The 23526-nt window shown below is 40.2% G+C and overlaps 1 protein-coding gene across 2 annotated transcripts in view; it reads right to left on the bottom strand.

The window, feature by feature from the left end:
• Window positions 1–22446, bottom strand: part of LOC138853050 (uncharacterized) — a 303768-nt gene extending 281322 nt beyond the window's left edge. For both annotated transcript variants that reach the window (XM_070087431.1, XM_070087432.1), the window contains exon 1: window positions 22345–22446. The gene's annotated coding sequence lies outside the window, so the exon portion shown is untranslated. The remainder of the gene's footprint in view (window positions 1–22344) is intronic.
• Between the last annotated feature and the right edge of the window lie 1080 nt (window positions 22447–23526).

Here is a 23526-nt window from a genome sequence, read left to right as displayed (position 1 = left end):
TTTTCCTGGCCTTAACTGCATTATTTTTTTCAAAAGCGTCTCATGATGCCTCTGAGTGGGCGGCAGACAGGTCATGCGTCTCATGATGCCTCTGAGTGGGCGGCAGACAGGTCATGAGTCTCATGATGCCTCTGAGTGGGCGGCAGACAGGTCATGCGTCTCATGATGCCTCTGAGTGGGCGGCAGACAGGTCATGCGTCTCATGATGCCTCTGAGTGGGCGGCAGACAGGTCATGCGTCTCATGATGCCTCTGAGTGGGCGGCAGACAGGTCATGCGTCTCATGATGCCTCTGAGTGGGCGGCAGACAGGTCATGCGTCTCATGATGCCTCTGAGTGGGCGGCAGACAGGTCATGCGTCTCATGATGGCTCTGAGTGGGCGACAGACAGGTCATGCGTCTCATGATGCCTCTGAGTGGGCGGCAGACAGGTCATGCGTCTCATGATGGCTCTGAGTGGGCGGCAGACAGGTCATGCGTCTCATGATGCCTCTGAGTGGGCGGCAGACAGGTCATGCGTCTCATGATGCCTCTGAGTGGGCGGCAGGCAGGTCATGCGTCTCATGATGGCTCTGAGTGGGCGGCAGACAGGTCATGCGTCTCATGATGCCTCTGAGTGGGCGGCAGACAGGTCATGCGTCTCATGATGGCTCTGAGTGGGCGGCAGACAGGTCATGCGTCTCATGATGGCTCTGAGTGGGCGGCAGACAGGTCATGCGTCTCATGATGCCTCTGAGTGGGCGGCAGACAGGTCATGTGACAGTTACTTCTCACTACATGCTCGACGTATTTTCCATCAGTAGATTTTTTAAACCAGTCACTCTGTGGCGCTAACTGGAGGTGACTGTACTACATGTCTCTGTGGCTCTAACTGCAGGTAACTGCACTGCACGTTTCTAACTGGAGGTGACTACTGCACGTCTCTAACTGGAGGTGACAGTATTGCACGTTTCTAACTGGAGGTGATTGTACCGCACATCTCTAACTGGAGGTGACTGTACTGCACGGCTCTAACTGGAAGTGACTGTACTGCACGTCTCTAACTGGAGGCGACAGTACTACACATCTCTAATTGAAGGTGACAGTACTGCACGTCCCTAACTGGAGGTGACTGTACTGCACGTCTCTAACTGAAGGTGACAGTACTGCACGTCTCTAACTGAAGGTGACAGTACTGCACGTCTCTAACTGAAGGTGACAGTACTGTACGTCTCTAACTGAAGGTGACTGTACTGCACGTCTCTAACTGAAGGTGACAGTACTGCACGTCTCTAACTGGAGGTGACTGTACTGCACGTCTCTAACTGAAGGTGACAGTACTGCACGTCTCTAACTGAAGGTGACAGTACTGCACGTCTCTAACTGGAGGTGACAGTACTGCACGTCTCTAACTGGAGGTGACAGTACTGCACGTCTCTAATTGAAGGTGACAGTACTGCACGTCTCTAACTGAAGGTGACAGTACTGCACGCCTCTAACTGGAGGTGACAGTACTGCACGTCTCTAACTGAAGGTGACAGTACTGCACGTCTCTCACTGAAGGTGACTGTACTGCACGTCTCTAAGTGGAGGTGACTGTACTGCACGTCTCTAACTGGAGGTGACAGAACTGCACGTCTCTAACTGAAGGTGACAGTACTGCACGTCTCTAACTGAAGGTGACTGTACTGCACGTCTCTAACTGGAGGTGACAGTACTGCACGTCTCTAACTGAAGGTGACAGTACTGCACGTCTCTAACTGGAGGTGACAGTACTGCACGTCTCTAACTGAAGGTGACAGTACTGCACGTCTCTAACTGGAGGTGACAGTACTGTACGTCTCTAACTGAAGATGACAGTACTGCACATCTCTAACTGAAGGTGACAGTACTGCACGTCTCTAACTGAAGGTGACAGTACTGCACGTCTCTAACTGAAGGTGACTGTACTGCACGTCTCTAACTGAAGGTGACAGTACTGCACGTCTCTAACTGAAGGTGACAGTACTGCACGTCTCTAACTGAAGGTGACAGTACTGCACGTCTCTAACTGAAGGTGACAGTACTGCACGTCTCTAACTGAAGGTGACAGTACTGCACGTCTCTAACTGAAGGTGACAGTACTGCACGTCTCTAAGTGGAGGTGACTGTACTGCACGTCTCTAACTGAAGGTGACAGTACTGCACGTCTCTAAGTGGAGGTGACTGTACTGCACGTCTCTAACTGAAGATGACAGTACTGCACGTCTCTAACTGGAGGTGACAGTACTGTACGTCTCTAACTGAAGATGACAGTACTGCACATCTCTAACTGAAGGTGACAGTACTGCACGTCTCTAACTGAAGGTGACTGTACTGCATGTCTCTAACTGAAGGTGACTGTACTGCACGTCTCTAACTGAAGGTGACTGTACTACCCGTCACTGTAGTACTAACTGGAAGTGACTGTATTACACGTCATTGTAGTACTAACTGGAGGTTACTGTAGTACACGTCACTGTAGTACTAACTGGAGGTTACTGTAGTACACGTCACTGTAGTACTAACTGGAGGTTACTGTAGTACACGCCACTGTAGTACTAACTGGAGGTGACTGTACTACCCGTCACTGTAGTACTAACTGGAAGTGACTGTAGTACACGTCACTGTAGCACTAACTGGAGGTGACTGTAGTACATGTCACTGTAGTACTAACTGGAGGTGACTGTAGTACACGTCACTGTAGTACTAACTGGAAGTGACTGTAGTACACGTCACTGTAGTACTAACTGGAGGTGACTGCAGTACACGTCACTGTAGTACTAACTGGAAGTGACTGTACTACCTGTCACTGTAGTACTAACTGGAAGTGACTGTAGTACACGTCACTGTAGCACTAACTGGAGGTGACTGTAGTACATGTCACTGTAGTACTAACTGGAGGTGACTGTAGTACACGTCACTGTAGTACTAACTGGAAGTGACTGTAGTACACGTCACTGTAGTACTAACTGGAGGTGACTGCAGTACACGTCACTGTAGTACTAACTGGAAGTGACTGTACTACCTGTCACTGTAGTACTAACTGGAAGTGACTGTAGTACACGTCACTGTAGTACTAACTGGAAGTGACTGTAGTACACGTCACTGTAGTACTAACTGGAGGTGACTGCAGTACACGTCACTGTAGTACTAACTGGAAGTGACTGTACTACCTGTCACTGTAGTACTAACTGGAAGTGACTGTAGTACACGTCACTGTAGTACTAACTGGAAGTGACTGTAGTACACGTCACTGTAGTACTAACTGGAAGTGACTGTAGTACACGTCACTGTAGTATTAACTGGAAGTGACTGTACTACCTGTCACTGTAGCACTAACTGGAGGTGACTGCAGTACATGTCACTGTAGTACTAACTGGAAGTGACTGTACCACCTGTCACTGTAGCAACAGTAATCACCACTTAACACTGTAGTTACACAGGAGTTTTTAACCACACACAAGTACAGAAAAGTATAAAATATTGAAAAAATGACCATTGCTACATAAATGCTACATAACACATGTCACATAAATGTTACATGAATATCACATAAATGGGACATATAAATGCTGCATGAATATCACATGTCACATAAAAGTCACAAAAATGTCCCATTAATATCACATGTCACATAAATACTCCATCACATGTCACATAAATGCTCCATTACATATCCCATAAAAGTCACTTAAATGCTCCATTACATGTCACATAGTCACATAAATGCTCCATTACATATCCCATAAAAGTCACTTAAATGCTCCATTACATGTCACATAGTCACATAAATGCTCCATTACATATCCCATAAAAGTCACTTAAATGCTCCATTACATGTCACATAGTCACATAAATGCTCCCTCACATATCCCATAAAAGTCACTTAAATGCTCCATTACATGTCACATAGTCACATAAATGCTCCATCACATATCCCATAAAAGTCACTTAAATGCTCCATTACATGTCATATAGTCACTTAAATGCTCCATTACATGTCACATAAAAGTCACATAAATGCTCCATTACATGTCACATAAGTCACATAAATGCTCCATTACATGTCACATAAGTCACATAAATGCTCCATTACATGTCACATAAAAGTCACATAAATGCTCCATTACATGTCACATAAGTCACATAAATGCTCCATTACATGTCACATAAAAGTCACATAAATGCTCCATTACATGTCACATAAGTCACATAAATGCTCCATTACATGTCACATAAAAGTCACATAAATGCTCCATTACATGTCACATAAAAGTCACATAAATGCTCCATTACATGTCACATAAAAGTCACATAAATGCTCCATGAATATCATAATTGGTGATAAAAAATAATATTTCATTTATTTATAATTTTTTCTGTCTAAATTTGTGTTTCATCTGTGAGAAGAAAAACAAAAATTAATTTTTATTTTGCTTCGTATTTTTCTTCTCTTTAATTTTAGGGTTTGAATAATGAAGAGATATACTGAAATATAATGAAGAGATATAATGAAGAAGTATAATGAAGTATAATGAAGAGATATACTGAAATATAATGAAGAGATATAATGAAGTATAATGAAGAGATATAATGAAGAAGTATAATGAAGTATAATGAAGAGATATACTGAAATATAATGAAGAGATATAATGAAGTATAATGAAGAGATATAATGAAGTATAATGAAGAGATATACTGAAATATAATGAAGAGATAATGAAATATAATGAAGAGATATAATGAAGTATAATGAAGAGATATAGTGAAGTATAATGAAGAGATATAATGAAGTATAATGAAGAGATATAATGAAGTATAATGAAGAGATATACTGAAATATAATGAAGAGATATAATGAAGAAGTATAATGAAGTATAATGAAGAGATATACTGAAATATAATGAAGAGATATACTGAAGTATAATGAAGAGATATAATGAAGAAGTATAATGAAGTATAATGAAGAGATATACTGAAATATAATGAAGAGATATAATGAAATATAATGAAGAGATATAATGAAGAAGTATAATGAAGTATAATGAAGAGATATACTGAAATATAATGAAGAGATATAATGAAATATAATGAAGAGATATAATGAAGTATAATGAAGTATAATGAAGAGATATACTGAAATATAATGAAGAGATATAATGAAGAAGTATAATGAAGTATAATGAAGAGATATACTGAAATATAATGAAGAGATATAATGAAGTATAATGAAGAGATATAATGAAGAAGTATAATGAAGAGATATACTGAAATATAATGAAGAGATATAATGAAGTATAATGAAGAGATATAATGAAGAAGTATAATGAAGTATAATGAAGAGATATACTGAAATATAATGAAGAGATATAATGAAGAAGTATAATGAAGTGATATAATGAAGAAGTATAATGAAGAGATATACTGAAATATAATGAAGAGATATAATGAAGTATAATGAAGAGATATAATGAAGAAGTATAATGAAGTATAATGAAGAGATATACTGAAATATAATGAAGAGATAATGAAATATAATGAAGAGATATAATGAAGTATAATGAAGAGATATAATGAAGTATAATGAAGAAATATAATGAAGTATAACGAAGAGATATAATGAAGTATAATGAAGAGATATAATGAAGTATAATGAAGAGATATAATGAAGTATAATGAAGAAATATAATGAAGTATAACGAAGAGATATAATGAAATTTAATGAAGAGATATAATGAAATATAATCAAGAGATATAATGAAATATAATGAAGAGATATAATGAAGTATAATGAAGAAATATAATGAAGAAGTATAACGAAGAGATATAATGAAGAAATATAATGAATAATAATAAAGAGATATAATGAAGTATAATGAAGAGATATAATGAAGTATAATGAAGAGATATAATGAAGAAGTATAACGAAGAGATATAATGAAGTATAATGAAGAGATATAATGAAGTATAACGAAGAGATACAATAAAGAAGTACAACGAAGAGATATAATGAAGTATAATGAAGAGATACAATAAAGAAGTACAACGAAGAGATATAATGAAGAAATATAATGGACATATATAATGAAGAGATATAATGAAGTATAATGAACATATATAATGAACGTACATAATGAAGAACTTTAATGAACACAATGAAGAAGTACAATGAACATATATAACGAACAGATATAACGGAGACATATGATGAAGGATTATAATGAACAGACAATGAACACCTCGGCTCTGAACGTCAGGTTCTCCAGCATTCTTACTGCCAGGTTCCACACCTGTTTCGTATCCCGTGAGAGCTTCGAATAATAATAATAATAATAATAATAATAATAATAATAATAATAATAATCATGTCCATGTTTAAAGGAACATAAACGGTCGCCGTTAAATATCATAATAATCTGGTTTGATCTGAGGAAAAAATCGAAGCCTCGTTACCACTGTTACTATCATAATCATGTAGGGGTCATACACAGGAGCCATACCTTAGTTCAAGAACCCTCTCACCAGCATCAAGGACCCTTAAATGAGGGGTCCACTAGCATCAAGGACCCTCACTTGAGGGATTCACTAACATCAAGAACCCTCACTTGCGGGGTTCACTAACATCAAGGACCCTCATTTGAGGGGTTCACTAACATCAAGGACCTTCATTTGAGGGGTTCACTAACATCAAGGACCTTCACTTGAGGGGTTCACTAGCAGCAAGGACCCTCACTTGAGGGGTTCACTAACATCAAGGACCTTCACTTGAGGGGTTCACTAGCAGCAAGGACCCTCACTTGAGGGGTTCACTAACATCAAGAACCCTCACTTGAGGGGTTCACTAGCACCAAGGACCCTCACTTGAGGGGTTCACTAACATCAAGGACCCACACTTGAGGGGTTCACTAGCATCAAGGACCCTCACTTGAGGGATTCACTAACATAAAGGACCTTCACTTGAGGGAATCACTAGCATCAAGGACACTCACTTAAGGGGCTCACTAGCATCAAGGACCCTCAAATGAGGGGTTCACTAGCAGCAAGGACCTTCACTTGAGGGGTTCACTAACATCAAGGACCCTCACTTGAGGGGTTCACTAACATCAAAGACCTTCACTTAAGGGATTCACTAGCGTCAAGGATCCTCACTGATGGGTTCTCTAGCATCAAGGACCATCACTTGAGGGGTTCACTAACATCAAGGACCCTCACTTGAGGGGTTCACTAACATCAAAGACCCTCACTTGAGGGGTTCACTAGCAGCAAGGACCATCACTTGAGAGGTTCACTAACATCAAGGACCTTCACTTGAGGGGTTCACTAACATCAAGGACCCTCGCTTGAGGGGTTCACTAGCAGCAAGGACTATCACTTGAGGGGGTCACTAACATCAAGGACCTTCACTTAAGGGATTCACTATCATCAAGGATCATCACTTGAGGGGTTTACTAACATCAAGGGCCCTCACTTGAGGGGTTCGATAACAAGGACCAACACTTGAGGGGTTCACTATCAAGGACCCTCACTTGGGGGACTCACTAGCATCAAGGACCCTTGCTTGAGGGACTCACTGGCATCAAGGACCCTCACTTGACGGATTCATTAGCATCAAGAATCCTCACTTGATGGGTTCTCTAGCATCACGGACTATAACTTGAGGGGTTCACTAATCAATGACCCTCACTTGAGGGATTTACTAACATCAAGGACCCTCACTTGACGGATTCACTAGCATCAAGAATCCTCACTTGATGGGTTCTCTAGCATCACGGACCATAACCTGAGGGGTTCACTAACATCAAGGACCCTAACTTTCGGGATTTAATAACATCAAGGACCCTCACTTGATTGGTTCTCTAGCATCAAGGACCATAACTTGATGGGTTCACTAACATCAAGGACCCTAACTTGCTGGATTTACTAACATCAAGGACCCTCACTTGATGGATTCTCTAACATCAAGGACCATAACTTGAGGGGTTCACTAACATCAAAGACCCTCACTTGAGGGATTCACTAGCATCAAGGACCCTAACTTGATGGGTTCTCTAGCATCAAGGACCATAACTTGAGGGGTTCGCTAACATCAAGGACCCTCACTTGAGGGGTTTACTAACATCAAGGACCCTCACTTGGGGAATTAACTAGCATCAATGACCATCACTTGAGGGGTTCACTAACATCAAGGACCCTCACTTGAGGAATTCACTAGCATCAAGGACCATCACTTGAGAGATTCACTAGCATCAAGGACCCTAACTTGAGGGATTCACTAGCATCAAGGACCCTCACTTGATGGGTTCTCTAGCATCAAGGACCCTCACTTGATGGGTTCTCTAGCATCAAGGACTTTCACTTGAGGGGTTCACTAACATCAAGGACCATCACTTGAGGGGTTCACTAACATCAAGGACCATCACTTGAGGGGTTCACTAACATCAAGGACCATCACTTGAGGGGTTCACTAACATCAAGGACCATCACTTGAGGGGTTCACTAACATCAAGGACCATCACTTGAGGGGTTCACTAACATCAAGGACCATCACTTGAGGGGTTCACTAACATCAAGGACCATCACTTGAGGGGTTCACTAACATCAAGGACCATCACTTGAGGGGTTCACTAACATCAAGGACCATCACTTGAGGGGTTCACTAACATCAAGGACCATCACTTAAGGGAAGTCAAAATTAAGAATCATGTTTCGTTTTCTTTTCTCACAGGAAGATTCATTCGTGTCTTTTACTGAAGTAGTTTTCAAGCTTATTTTGGTAGCGGATCCTCAAGCTGCGATACCAAGCTGCCGTACCAAGCTGCGATACCAAGCTGCGATACCACCAAGCTACGATACCAAGCTGCCGTACCAAGCTGCGATACCAAGCTGACGTACCAAGCTGCGATACCAAGCTGCGATACCACCAAGCTACGATACCAAGCTGCCGTACCAAGCTGCGATACCAAGCTGCGATACCGAGCTGGGGTACCAAGCTGCGGTACCAAGCTGCCGTGCTAAGCTGCGGTTGGTGTTTCGGTCTGCCTCTGCTGTGAGGATGAGAAACAGTGCGGGCACTAGAGCCTTACCTTGAGGTCCGAAGTTTTTTGCTCTGCCAAGACAGGAATTTTTTGTTTCGTCGAAGACCACGGTGCGATGCGTCACTGCAGAACACGTGTCATGAACACTTGTTAAAGAGACGAAAGAACCCACAGGGAGGCAAAGAGAAAATGATGATTTTTTTTTTACCTCCATCGGAGGTTTTCCTTGGCAGAGGATGGAGAGGTTTTTCCTCCAGCTCTTCTGCGATTTTGCACTGGATGGCCAGTCGACTGGTGTGGGTCGCATCCTGGGGACAATATTGACCCAATTTGCCCGAAACGTTCTGCATAACAAGGGCCTTTTTATATGGTAATATGTCATTGATGTCAGCTAGACCTGTATACATTGTACATACACTTGTACAAATGAAGATTATTGTTATTATTACTATAGATGCGACAAGCCCTGTACCTTGGTGTTGCAAACCTTGGTAATGAATACTGACAACCCTGTGGAGCCCCGGTGTTCCACAGGAGTCACTGTTGGGCCCCTTGTTGTTCACAATTTACATAAACGATATAGGTGAGGGAATAAATAGCGACATAAGCAAATTTGCTGATGACACCAAAATAGGCCGTCCAATTCATTCTATTGAGGACATTAGTGCACTCCAGGATGATTTAAATAGACTGATGCAGTGGTCGGAGGAGTGGCAGATGCAGTTTAATATAGACAAATGCAAAGTGCTAAATGTTGGACAGGAAAATAATCATGCCCCATATAAACTAAATAATGTAGATCCTAATATTACTGACTGCGAAAAGGATTTAGGAGTTATGGTTAGCAGTAATCTGAAACCAAGACACCAGTGCATAAGTGTTCGCAATAAAGCTAAAAGAATCCTTGGCATTATATCAAGAAGTATAAATAATAGAAGTCCTCAGGTTATTCTTCAACTCTATATATCTTTGGTTAGGCCTCATTTAGACTATGCTGCACAGTTTTGGTCACCGTATTACAGAATGGATATAAATGCACTGGAAAACGTACAGAGGAGGATGACAAAGTTGATCCCATGTATCAGAAATCTTCCCTATGAGGACAGACTGAGGGCCCTGAATCTGCACTCTCTAGAAAGGCGTAGAATTAGGGGGGGTATGATTGAGGTGTATAAATGGAAAATAGGAATTAATAAAGGGGATGTAAATAACGTGCTGAAAATATCTAGCCTAGACAGGACTCGCAGCAATGGTTTCAAGTTGGAAAAATTCAGATTCAGGAAGGATATAGGAAAACACTGGTTTGGTAATAGAGTTGTGGATGAGTGGAACAAACTCCCGAGTACAGTTATAGAGGCTAAGACGTTGTGTAGTTTTAAAAATAGGTTAGATAAATACATGAGTGGGTGTGGGTGGGTGTGAGTTGGGCCTGACTAGCTTGAGTTACAAGGTCTGGTGCCGTGCTCTTTCCTTAAGTGGAAGTGACCTGACTAGGTGGTCATCGTTCAAGACCGGGGAGTGGCATGGACCTGCTTCGCATGGGTCAGTAGGCCTGTTGCAGTGTTCCTTTTTTCTTATGTTCTTATGTTTAAAAACAGACGTAAGAAAACATCAGGACATACGTATTAGAAAAAGCTTTTTTTGAGGTTGGAACCTTTAATACCAGGACCCCAATGGAAATAAGTTTTTCGGGTTAACCTTGGTATTTTACACATATGTTTTTAGGCATGATGATTGTACTTATGTGGACCTGTACCTAAGTAAACTTACTTCTTGACCCTTTGTATTTTAGAAGTGATTAAGGTCCCAGGAACCATACTTTTTTTACGCTCGAGTGTTTGCCTTTGTTATTTTTATTGTCTCTGCTGTAAAGTCATGTTGGGTTGGGAATGTCGTCGTGGCTTTCCATAAAACTGATAATTTGCCTTCTTAACAGACTGTCCAACATTTTTATGAGGTGTGATGTTTGTCCTACAAGACTGTAGTTATTTCTTATGTGCAACGCTGTTGTACTGCATCTTCTCTGAAGTGGAGACTGTAACTGTTCCAACATTACTGGGCTGTTATTTGGCTCCACCTCCATCACTACTGTTCCACCTCCACCACTGCTTCTCCACCTCCACCACTGCTTCTCCACCTCTAAAATTGTTCTAATTCCATATATATATATATATATATATATATATATATATATATATATATATATATATATATATATATATATATATATATATATATATATATATATATAGGTAAAACACACTTGTTGCCGAATAAGGCAAGCGAAAATTTATGTATACAGTAATTTCACACAAAAATCATTCTGAACCTAACGAAAAAAAAATATATTTAATTGTGTTTGTTTATTATTAAATTATTGTAAGCTTATCTAAAATATATTTAGTTGGATTAGATTATAATAAGGTTAGATAAGTTTTCTAAGGTTCTTTTGGAACAAAATTATTAATTTTTACATTAACATAAATGAAAAGAAGTGTATCTTTAAACGTATAAGAGAAAATTTTAGAAAGGACTTAATTCTAAATGAGTTCTTGCTAACTGACCAATTTTACCTATTCGGCACGACATATATGTATCAATTTTCGAGAAAGTGCTATGCAAATTACTTGCTATCACTTATAAAAATAAACTGTTACTAAAACGTTTCTATAACAAATATTATATCTGAAAGGTGCCAGTAAACAGTTTTTTTTTTTAAATAAACACTTGAAAAATTATTACTTAAGTCAGAAAAGTCCTATAAGTTACATCTATGTTAAGAAAAAGTAAATTAAATAACTGTGTTTGAGTTGATATTTTGAAACCAAAACTTAATAATAATAATAATAATAATAATAATAATAATAATAATAATAATAATAATAATAATAATAATAACGAAAAATAAAAATAACAATAAAAACGAAAAATAACAGTAATAACAACAAAAGTAAAAATAAAATAATAATAATAATAATAATAATAATAATAATAATAATAATAATAATAATAATAATAATAATAATAATAATAATAATAATAATAATAATACAAGCTTTTAGTTAACACTGTGGATATTCAAGAATTTACTTATGCTTGCCACGTATGTACAGTAATTTCGATTTTGTCATCTACTCTACTATCACTTTCCGACTTTTGTATACATTTTTCATTTAATTAGCTATTGGAACAAATTTGTTTTCTACAGGAATGTTAGAAAAAATATATTTTTGATTCTGAAGTTATTACAGTTTTATTTGTTGACTATATTAGTGACTATACGGTGACTCTTCGTGGTGAAAATTTTCTTCAAAAAAGTATATTATGAGTCTGATATTTTAAACTTTATCCAGTTCTTTTTATTTATTTTTTACATAGGTATTGAAATCTTAATTTTTATATAGTTCGATATAATAAGTTATATTATTTTGGATAAAGGAAAAATAATTATATATATATATATATATATATATATATATATATATATATATATATATATATATATATATATATATATATATATATATATATATATATATATATATATATATATATATATATATATATATATATATATATATATATATATTGCAAACTAAGCGATGCAGGATGCAAAACAACCACGGGGGAGTAGAATGACAGCTCTAGGCCTTTCGTGTTGCAATCACCACATCATCAGGAGCTTGCAAAATTGCAGAAAAGAGGAGTGTTCCCACGCGAATACGTTCCCAGAGGACCACGTTCACTGGAGAGAGAGAGGGAGAGAGGGAGAGAAGGAGAGAAGGAGAGAGGGAGAGAGGGAGACAGTAGAAGGTACCGGAAGTGTCCACAGACACAACAGCCAGAAGAATGTTTATAGCATCAAAAAAATCCCACAAGCATTGATATTGTAACCTAAACGAAATTAGCGTAGTAATAATAAATTCAGTCATATTCCGCTATGACAACAATAACTTTAAATACATATGTAAATATTGTCTGTGGCATAGGAGTCACGGGCAATTATGCAATTATTGCAATTTTGTAAGCTTTGCAAGCTTCTGATGATGTATTGATTGCAACACGAAAGGCCTAGAGCTATCATTCTACTCCCCCGTGGTTGTTTTGCATATATATATATATATATATATATATATATATATATATATATATATATATATATATATATATATATATATATATGTATATGCTTAACAATTCGCAAACAGGCGAAATTATTTACAAACATTATCTCTCAGTCCACAGCAGGATTCGAACCTGCAAACTCGGCATCAGAGTACACCGTACTTTATCCACAACGTCATCAGATCTTGAGTCTGAGGTTGTGGATAACGTATTGTGTACTGTGGATTGAGAGATGTTTATATATATATATATATATATATATATATATATATATATATATATATATATATATATATATATATATATATATATATATATATATCTATATATATATATATGAGAGAGTGGGTGAGATGTTATCAACAAATTTTGTTGAAAATAAGAAAAAGTTTTGGAGTGAGATTAACAAGTTAAGAAAGCCTAGAGAACAAATGGATTTGTCAGTTAAAAATAGGAGAGGAGAGTTATTAAATGGAGAGTTAGAGGTATTGGGAAGATGGAAGGAATATTTTGAGGAATTGTTAAATGTTGATGAAGATAGGGAAGCTGTGATTTCGTGTATAGGGCAAGGAGGAATAACATCTTGTAGGAGTGAGGAAGAGCCAGTTGTGAGTGTGGGGGAAGTTCGTGAGGCAGTAGGTAAAATGAAAGGGGGTAAGGCACCCGGGATTGATGGGATAAAGATAGAAATGTTAAAAGTAGGTGGGGATATAGTTTTGGAGTGGTTGGTGCAATTATTTAATAAATGTATGGAAGAGGGTAAGGTACCTAGGGATTGGCAGAGAGCATGCATAGTTCCTTTGTATAAAGGCAAAGGGGATAAAAGAGAGTGCAAAAATTATAGGGGGATAAGTCTGTTGAGTGTACCTGGTAAAGTGTATGGTAGAGTTATAATTGAAAGAATTAAGAGTAAGACGGAGAATAGGATAGCAGATGAACAAGGAGGCTTTAGGAAAGGTAGGGGGTGTGTGGACCAGGTGTTTACAGTGAAACATATAAGTGAACAGTATTTAGATAACGCTAAAGAGGTCTTTGTGGCATTTATGGATTTGGAAAAGGCGTATGACAGGGTGGATAGGGGGGCAATGTGGCAGATGTTGCAAGTGTATGGTGTAGGAGGTAGGTTACTGAAAGCAGTGAAGAGTTTTTATGAGGATAGTGAGGCTCAAGTTAGAGTATGTAGGAAAGAGGGAAATTTTTTCCCAGTAAAAGTAGGCCTTAGACAAGGATGTGTGATGTCACCGTGGTTGTTTAATATATTTATAGATGGGGTTGTAAGAGAAGTAAATGCGAGGGTCTTGGCAAGAGGCGTGGAGTTAAAAGATAAAGAATCACACACAAAGTGGGAGTTGTCACAGCTGCTCTTTGCTGATGACACTGTGCTCTTGGGAGATTCTGAAGAGAAGTTGCAGAGATTGGTGGATGAATTTGGTAGGGTGTGCAAAAGAAGAAAATTAAAGGTGAATACAGGAAAGAGTAAGGTTATGAGGATAACAAAAAGATTAGGTGATGAAAGATTGAATATCAGATTGGAGGGAGAGAGTATGGAGGAGGTGAACGTATTCAGATATTTGGGAGTGGACGTGTCAGCGGATGGGTCTATGAAAGATGAGGTGAATCATAGAATTGATGAGGGAAAAAGAGTGAGTGGTGCACTTAGGAGTCTGTGGAGACGAAGAACTTTGTCCTTGGAGGCAAAGAGGGGAATGTATGAGAGTATAGTTTTACCAACGCTCTTATATGGGTGTGAAGCGTGGGTGATGAATGTTGCAGCGAGGAGAAGGCTGGAGGCAGTGGAGATGTCATGTCTGAGGGCAATGTGTGGTGTGAATATAATGCAGAGAATTCGTAGTTTGGAAGTTAGGAGGAGGTGCGGGATTACCAAAACTGTTGTCCAGAGGGCTGAGGAAGGGTTGTTGAGGTGGTTCGGACATGTAGAGAGAATGGAGCGAAACAGAATGACTTCAAGAGTGTATCAGTCTGTAGTGGAAGGAAGGCGGGGTAGGGGTCGGCCTAGGAAGGGTTGGAGGGAGGGGGTAAAGGAGGTTTTGTGTGCGAGGGGCTTGGACTTCCAGCAGGCATGCTTGAGCGTGTTTGATAGGAGTGAATGGAGACAAATGGTTTTTAATACTTGACGTGCTGTTGGAGTGTGAGCAAAGTAACATTTATGAAGGGATTCAGGGAAACCGGCAGGCCGGACTTGAGTCCTGGAGATGGGAAGTACAGTGCCTGCACTCTGAAGGAGGGGTGTTAATGTTGCAGTTTAAAAACTGTAGTGTAAAGCACCCTTCTGGCAAGACAGTGATGGAGTGAATGATGGTGAAAGTTTTTCTTTTTCGGGCCACCCTGCCTTGGTGGGAATCGGCCGGTGTGATAATAAAAAAAAAAAAAAAAATAAAAAAAAATATATATATATATATATATATATATATATATATATATATATATATATATATATATATATATATATATATATATATATATATATAATGATTCAAACCGGTTCGATTTCCTGCCCAGTCTTCTGCTTATTCACTGACATTCATAAACTGGACAAGGTGTGTGTGTGTGCCAAGTGTGAGCTCCGCCAGTGTAGTGTAGTCACTGGCAACAATAACGGGGACGACCCTCACTGGGAACAGTTCTCAGGCTCCATACTCGGCAGGCTTGACAGACCTTCACCTTGATAATTGTAATGACACAGTATTAATTGCCAACTAGAGTGACATTCAAGAAAGGAAGCGTCTTGACTCAGCACTCGTCAACACTTCTAACAACTTTAACCAGAAAGTAACTTTCTACAACTTAGTAGGACCTCGAGCCACTAAACTCCTAGAATGTTTGAGAACTAGTGTGACTTGACGTGCACCCTTGTTACTCTCTACTTCACCTCAGCTGTTAAACATCTGTCCACGTTCTCTCTTTCAACGTTTATCTGTTAATGACTTGATAAAGCCCACTGCGCCGCAAAATTTATCGACAATAAAGTTTTATTGTAATTGTCTTGGCGTCTGTCAAGAATACTGAAGCCAGAACACCACGAGCATAACTGCTCCTGTATCTACATATACTGAAGACAAAACACTATGAAGACAGCTCTGCTGCTCTAATTACAAACACTGACAATGGGACACCACTAGCACCTGTAACTACAAACTCTCAAGAAGGAACACCATGAGCATAGCTCTGCTGACGTAACTAACAAAAATAAAAAAGAAGAGGGAACACCGCCAGTACACCTCTACTGCAGCAACCACTAACAATAACCACAGAAGCAAAACCTTGGCGTCTGGCAGCCAGTGCGACACTGTGTCTTTCACTCTAAAACAGAGGTTATTACTCTCTATACTGTGTAGTGTAAGCAGGTTTTCCTCATGCAAATGAGACTAGTGTTATGGGGATATGGCCAATGGGAATGCTGGGAGGGAGATGGTGAGAAGTCAGAATAAATGGACGAGAGAAAGAGACTATTAACGTGTTCACGGAGAAGCGCTAAACCCGTGGTCACACACCATCAAGGTACTCTAATAGGAGGGATGAGATATTTTTTTCTTTGCAAAATTGGATATATCAGCAGCACACTAATTGATACTTACACAGTGGGAACTAAACCTAGTTATGTTACCCTATCATATTTCAACACATAACATGAGTCACAGGCAAAATCTTGAAGTCTGTCAGCCTGAGCTGGGAGACTTCAGTAGCAGTGTGCGTGTGAGAGAGAGAGGTAGGAGAGTGTGTGAGAGGTAGGAGTGTGAGGTAGGGAGAAAGAGACGGCGGCATAGAGAGGGAGACGGACTATGCATGGAGGAGGGTCAATAAATATTGTTCTAGATCTAGCAAGCAAGAGGAGCTGGATGCTGTATAACTCTCTCTGACTCTCTCTCTCTCTCTCTCTTTATCTCCTATAACCAAGAGAAAGGGAGAGGAGAGAGATAATCACAAAAAAAAACACTAATTTATATTGAGTATCGTTAAATCAACACCTGCAATAAACCAATGCATACAAAACGCTACATCCCAACAACAACGAAATATGAGAGAGAGAGATAGAGATAGAGAGAGAAATAGAGACAGAGAGAATCCTTAAAGAGGAAATAACTGGATTTCTAACTTGCTGGACGTGGTGTGGTGGCGGGGTCTCCCGGACTCTTAATAACACGAGCTTGAAGGAAACATCTGTGTTATGGATAACCTGCGGTAACCTGCTGGTAATTGTTGTTAGTGCGATCATGAGTGGTGGTTGTTATTGAGATCGCGTGTTGGTAGTTATGAAATTATTCAGGTCAAGGGATGGCTGTACTGGTAACAGTAGTAGTAATGGTGGCAGTTAAGGGCAAGATCCTTGATATTGGTGATAGCTCAAAGGATGTTAATAGTATTACGATGATAATAACTTACATTATGGATTTGGAAAAGGAATATGATAGGGTGGATAGGGGGGCAATGTAGCAGATATTGCAGATGTATAGAACAGCAGGTGGGTTATTAAAAGCAGCGAAAATTTTTTACGAGGATAGTGAGGCTCAGGTTAGAGTATGTAGGAGAGAGGGAGATTATTTCCCAGTAAAAGTAGGACTTAGACAGGGATGTGTGATGTCACCATTGTTCAATATATTTATAGATGGAGTTGTAAGAGAAGTGAATGCTTGGGTGTTGGCAAGAGGCGTGGAGTTGAAAGATAAAGAATCTAACACAAAGTGGAAGTTGTCACAGTTGCTCTTTGCCGATAACACTGTGCTTTTTGGAGATTCTGAAGAGAAGTTGCAGAGGTTGGTGGATGAATTTGGCAGGGTATGTATAAGAAGAAAATTGAAAGTGAATACAGGAAAGAGTAAGGTGATGAGGATAACAAGAAAATTAGGTGACGAAAGATTGGATATCAGGCTGAAGGGAGAGAGTGTGGAGGAGGTGAATGTATTCAGATATTTATGAGTGGACGTGTCAGCAGATGGGTATATGAAAGATGAGACGAATCATAGAATTGACGAGAGGAAAAAGGTGAGTGGTGAACTGAGGAATCTGAGGAAACAAAGAACTTTGTCCATAGAAGTAAAGAGTGGGATGTATGAGAGTATAGTTATACCAACGCACTTATATGGGTGTGAAGCATGGGTGGGGAATGCGCAACAAGGAGAAGGCTGGAGACAGTGGAGATGTTGTGTTTGAGGGCAATGTGTGGTGTGAATATGATGCGGAGAATTCGTAGTTTGGAAATTAGGAGGAGGTTCGAGATTGCCAAAACTATTATCCAGAGGGCTGAGGAGGGGTTGGTTGAGGTGGTTCGGACATGTAGAGAGCATGGAACGAAATAGAATAATTTCGAGAGTGTATAAATCTATAGTGGAGGAAAGGCGGAGTAGAGGTCGGCCTAGGAAATGTTGGAGGGAGGGGGTAAAGGAGGTTTTGTGTGCGAGGGGCTTGGACTTCCAGCAAGCATGCGTGAGCATGTTAAATAGGAACGAATGGAGACAAATAGTTTTTTAGGACTTGACGTGCTGTTGGAGTGTGAGCAAGGTAACATTTATGAAGGGATTCAGGGAAACCGGCAGGCCGGACTTGAATCCTGGAGATGGGAAGTACAGTGTCTGCACTCTGAAGGAGGCGTGTTAATGTTGCGATTTTATAACTGTAGTGTAAGCGTGCCTCTGGCAAGACATTGATGGAGTGAATGATGGTGAAAGTTTTTCTTTTTCGGGCCACCCTGCCTTGGCGGTAGACGACCGATGTGTTAATAAATAAAAAAATACTTCTGATAATAACTAACATCACCTCTGATAACTAACATCACTTCAAATAACTAACATCACTTCAAATAACTAACATCACTTCTGATGATAACTAACATGAATTCTTATGATAACTAACAACATTTCTGATAACTAACATCACTTTTGATAATAACTAACAACACCTCTGATAACTAACAACACTTTTTTTAATTAACAACACCTCTGATAACTAACTTCACTTTTGATAACTAGTAATACTTCTGATAACATCACGTCTGATAATAACTAAGACCACCTCCGATAACTTACATAATTTATGATAGTAACTACATTACCTCCGATAACTAACATCACTTTTTTGATAATTGACATCACTTCTAATAATATTAACTAACAACACCTCTGATAACTAACATTACTTTTGATAACTAACATTACCTCTAATAACTAACATTACTTCTAATACTAACTTACATCACTTCTGATAATAACTAACATTACTTCTGATAATAACATCACTTCTGATAATAACTAACAGCACCTCTGATAACTAACAACACCTTTGATAACTAACAACATCTCTGATAGCTAACATCACTTCTGATAATAACTAACATCACTTCTGGTAATAACTAACATCACTTCTGATAACTAACATCACCTCTGATAACTAGCATCACTTCTGATAATAACTAACATCACTTCTGGCAAGAACTAGCATCACTTCTGATAACTAACAACACTTCTGATAACTAACATCACCCCTGATAACTAATATAATTTCTGATAACTAACATCATTTCAGAAAACTGACATCACTTCTGATAATAGCTAACATCACTTCTGGTAATAACTAACATCACTTCTGATAACTAACATCACTTCTGATAACTAACATTACTTCTGGTAATAACTAACATCACCTCTGATAACTAACATCACTTCTGAGAGCTAACATCACTTCTGATAACTAACATCACCTCTGATAACTAACATCACTTCTGATAACTAACATTACTTCTGGTAATAACTAACATCACCTCTGATAACTAACATCACTTCTGAGAGCTAACATCACTTCTGATAACTAACATCACCTCTGATAACTAACATCACTTCTGATAATAACTAACATCACTTCTGGTAATAACTAACGTGACTTCTGATAACTAACATCACCTCTGATAATAACATCACTTCTGATAATAACTAACATCACTTCTGGTAATAACTAACATCACCTCTGATAACTAACATCACTTCTGAGAGCTAACATCACTTCTGATAACTAACATCACCTCTGATAACTAACATCACTTCTGATAATAACTAACATCACTTCTGGTAATAACTAACGTGACTTCTGATAACTAACATCACCTCTGATAATAACATCACTTCTGATAATAACTAACATCACTTCTGGTAATAAATAACATCACCTCTGATAACTAACATCACTTCTGAAAACTAACATCACTTCTGATAATAACTAACATCACCTCTGATAACTAACATCACCTCTGATAACTAACATAACTTCTGATAACTAACATCACTTCTGATAATAACTAACATCACTTCTGGTAATAACTAACGTCACTTCTGATAACTAACATCACCTCTGATAATAACATCACTTCTGATAATAACTAACATCACTTCTGGTAATAACTATCACTTCTGATAATAACTAACATCACTTCTGATAATAACTAACATCACTTCTGGTAATAATCAGCTCAATTAATAACAAATAAAACCATTCATCATAACAGCAGTTATAATCATTGTTAAAACTATGCACTAAACCCGTAAGTGTCAAAGTATTAGTATTATTATTATTACACCCACAGAGATGCGCCTAACCCGTAGGGTTAGGGAGTGGGAAGTAATCAGGTTTGATCCGAACTGGGAGACAGCTAGCTCCAATTCCACGGATCAAGAGCCCTTCAGGGGGAAATATCGGGAGGGTATGTGAGAGCCAGGCTGGCCAGAGTTAGTTTACAATTGTTTACATTGGGTTACAGTGGGTTACAATGGTTTCCATTGGTTTACAAAGGTTTCCATTGGTTTACAATGGTTTCAATTGGTTTACAATGGTTTCTATTGGTTTACAATGGTTTCCATTGGTTTACAATGGTTTCTATTGGTTTACAATGGGTTCTATTGGTTTATAATGGTTTACAATGGTTTATTTACTAGTCTCTGTAACACCTGTGAGCCAGCCATGTGGAGTTACCTTCGTGAAGTGCAGGTAGGTAGTGTAGGCCTAGCAGGGTGAAGTAGGCAGGCAGAGTAGGCCTAGTAGGGTGACGTAGGTAGTGTAGGCCTAGCAGGATGACGTAGGCAGGCAGCGTAGGCCTAAGGGTGACGTAGGCAGGCAGAGTAGGCCTAGCAGGGTGACGTACGCAGGCACAGTAGGCCTAGCAAGGTGACGTAGGCCTAGCAGAGTGACGTAGGCTGTGCAGGTCTAGAAGGGTGGCGTAGGCAAGCAATGTAGGCCTAGCAGTGATGTAGACAGTGTAGGCCTAGCAGTAATGTAGGCAGCGTCTACTAGGGTGCAGGCCTACTAGGGTGACGTAGACAGGCAGTGCAGGCTTATCAAGGTGATGTAGGCAGTGTGAGCCTAGCAGGGTGACGTAGAGAGGCAGTGCTGGTCTAGCATAGTGACGCAGACAGGCAATGTAGGCCTAGTGAGGTGACGTAGGCAGGCTGTGTAGCCCTAACAAAGTGGCATAGGCAGGCACTGTAGTCCTAGCATGGTGACGGAGGCAGGCAGTGTAGACCTAGTAAGGTGACGGAGGCAGGCAGTGTAGGCCTAGTAAAGTGACGTAGGCAGGCAGGACGGCGGGGGTCTTTGAGCAGCGCCGGTGAGGTCCGCCTTGGCGGTTGAATCACCTGCTCAGGAAGGACCCAAACCGGTTTAGTGTTGAGGGTGGGAGGTTGTGACGAGCTAAGAAAGGGGGAGTGGCACTGGAGGGAAGAAGGGTGGCACTAAGGGTGTCATAAGGACAAGCACTCAACACTTCCTATGACACTGGCACTGCGGTACAAGACCTGGTTACTTAAGATTTCCTAACGAGGAAACATTCTACTGCAGGTTGGCCGACTGTCGATGTAACACAAAGTGTAGTTTAGCGAGTGTATGTGTATATGTGTGTGGAGAGGGGTGGGCAGGCCATGACACAGGATAGGAGGCAGGATAGCGTGGGATAAGAGGTAGGATAGCGTGGGATAGGAGGTAGGATAGAGTGGGGTCGCGGCGCGAGGCATGTTACCTGCCCCGTCGGCTGGTCGCTCCACTAACCTACCAACCCCCCACCAACATCCACCGCAGACATCCACAACCACCACAGCACAACGCTTTTCCCCGCGTCAAGTACCAGCCATCAGGAGGCTCCTACCTGCCCTCAACACCAACCCGACGAGAAACAGACTGAGTGTACTTACGCTTAGCGTGGGGCCAGGTGAGGGTAGGAGCGGTGAGCAGTGACGCCTCGACACTGTGGATCACAGCCTCTCACTGGTGCTCTCTCACCCACCTCACTCTCTCACCTCCAGCTGGCTCACACCCCATCTAGCGGCGGCTCCCAGCACTGCCCACCACCCACCACATCCTCCATTATCTTCCTCACAAGTGCACCGCTCGAATTCCCTATCCTCTCCAGGCTCTGGCTGGGTGTAAGTCACAAATTATTGTACTGGACAAGCAGTAAAGTTATAGGGGAAAAAGTTTTTTTTTTCCTAAGCAAGAGTATGAAGGGTGGGAGTCGGCGGCGCACCTGAGGGCGGCGCGGTGGGCGGGCCAAGGTTCTCCACCCCCTGCACGGCCGCCCGCCAACCCCAGCACTGCTGGCGCCACCACACCACCACCGCCAGCACCGCCGCGCCCGCCGCCCAAGTGATAATTACCCGACACCCGCCCGCCCGCTTGCCTGTCCGCCCGCAAGCAACTGGGCAGCGGAAACTCGCCGCCTCCCACAAGAGTAACATGAACGTCACGCCTGACCTTACATAATAACAACGACCTGGTAGAGAAGACGCAGGTATCAGGTACATCAACCTCAGACCACAACCTAATCCAGGTTCAGACCCACACAGACACAAGACCAGGGTAGCCCATCACACATCGTGGCCAGGCTACTGCTCTCAACAAATTCAATTGCACTAACAAACATCTTAGCCAACAAGAAGTAAATCATTACATGCTCACATACGAGAGCCATGCATGGAAACCAGTGCCTCCAGAGGACGAGCCAAGTGGCACTAGAAACATCATCCAGACTCGCTACATACACAGTGAAGAAGATGCTAACTAGAAAGGTAAAGATGTTCCCTCTATATGCGGAGATAAAGAGTAACAATTTATTTAATTATGAAAAATTATGAGTACTGCTTAGAGGAACGGAAAACTGAACTGAAATTGAGTCTTGTATAATACCGAAGAGTGAGTGAGTGAGAGAGAGAGAGAGAGAGAGAGAGAGAGAGAGAAAGAGAATGAAAGCAAAAACGTTATGAGAAAAATTGAAAATAACCCAAATAGATTTTCTCTCGTGCAAAATAAAAGGGTAAAAAAATTGCCTTATGCACTGATAACTTGTTGATAATACTAATAATATAACATATTACCTT

The sequence above is a fragment of the Cherax quadricarinatus genome, chromosome 21, assembly GCF_038502225.1.
Source record: "Cherax quadricarinatus isolate ZL_2023a chromosome 21, ASM3850222v1, whole genome shotgun sequence".
Lineage (NCBI taxonomy): Eukaryota > Metazoa > Arthropoda > Malacostraca > Decapoda > Parastacidae > Cherax > Cherax quadricarinatus.
Note: the sequence above shows the minus strand (reverse complement) of the source record. Positions and strands in the feature narration are given on the sequence as shown.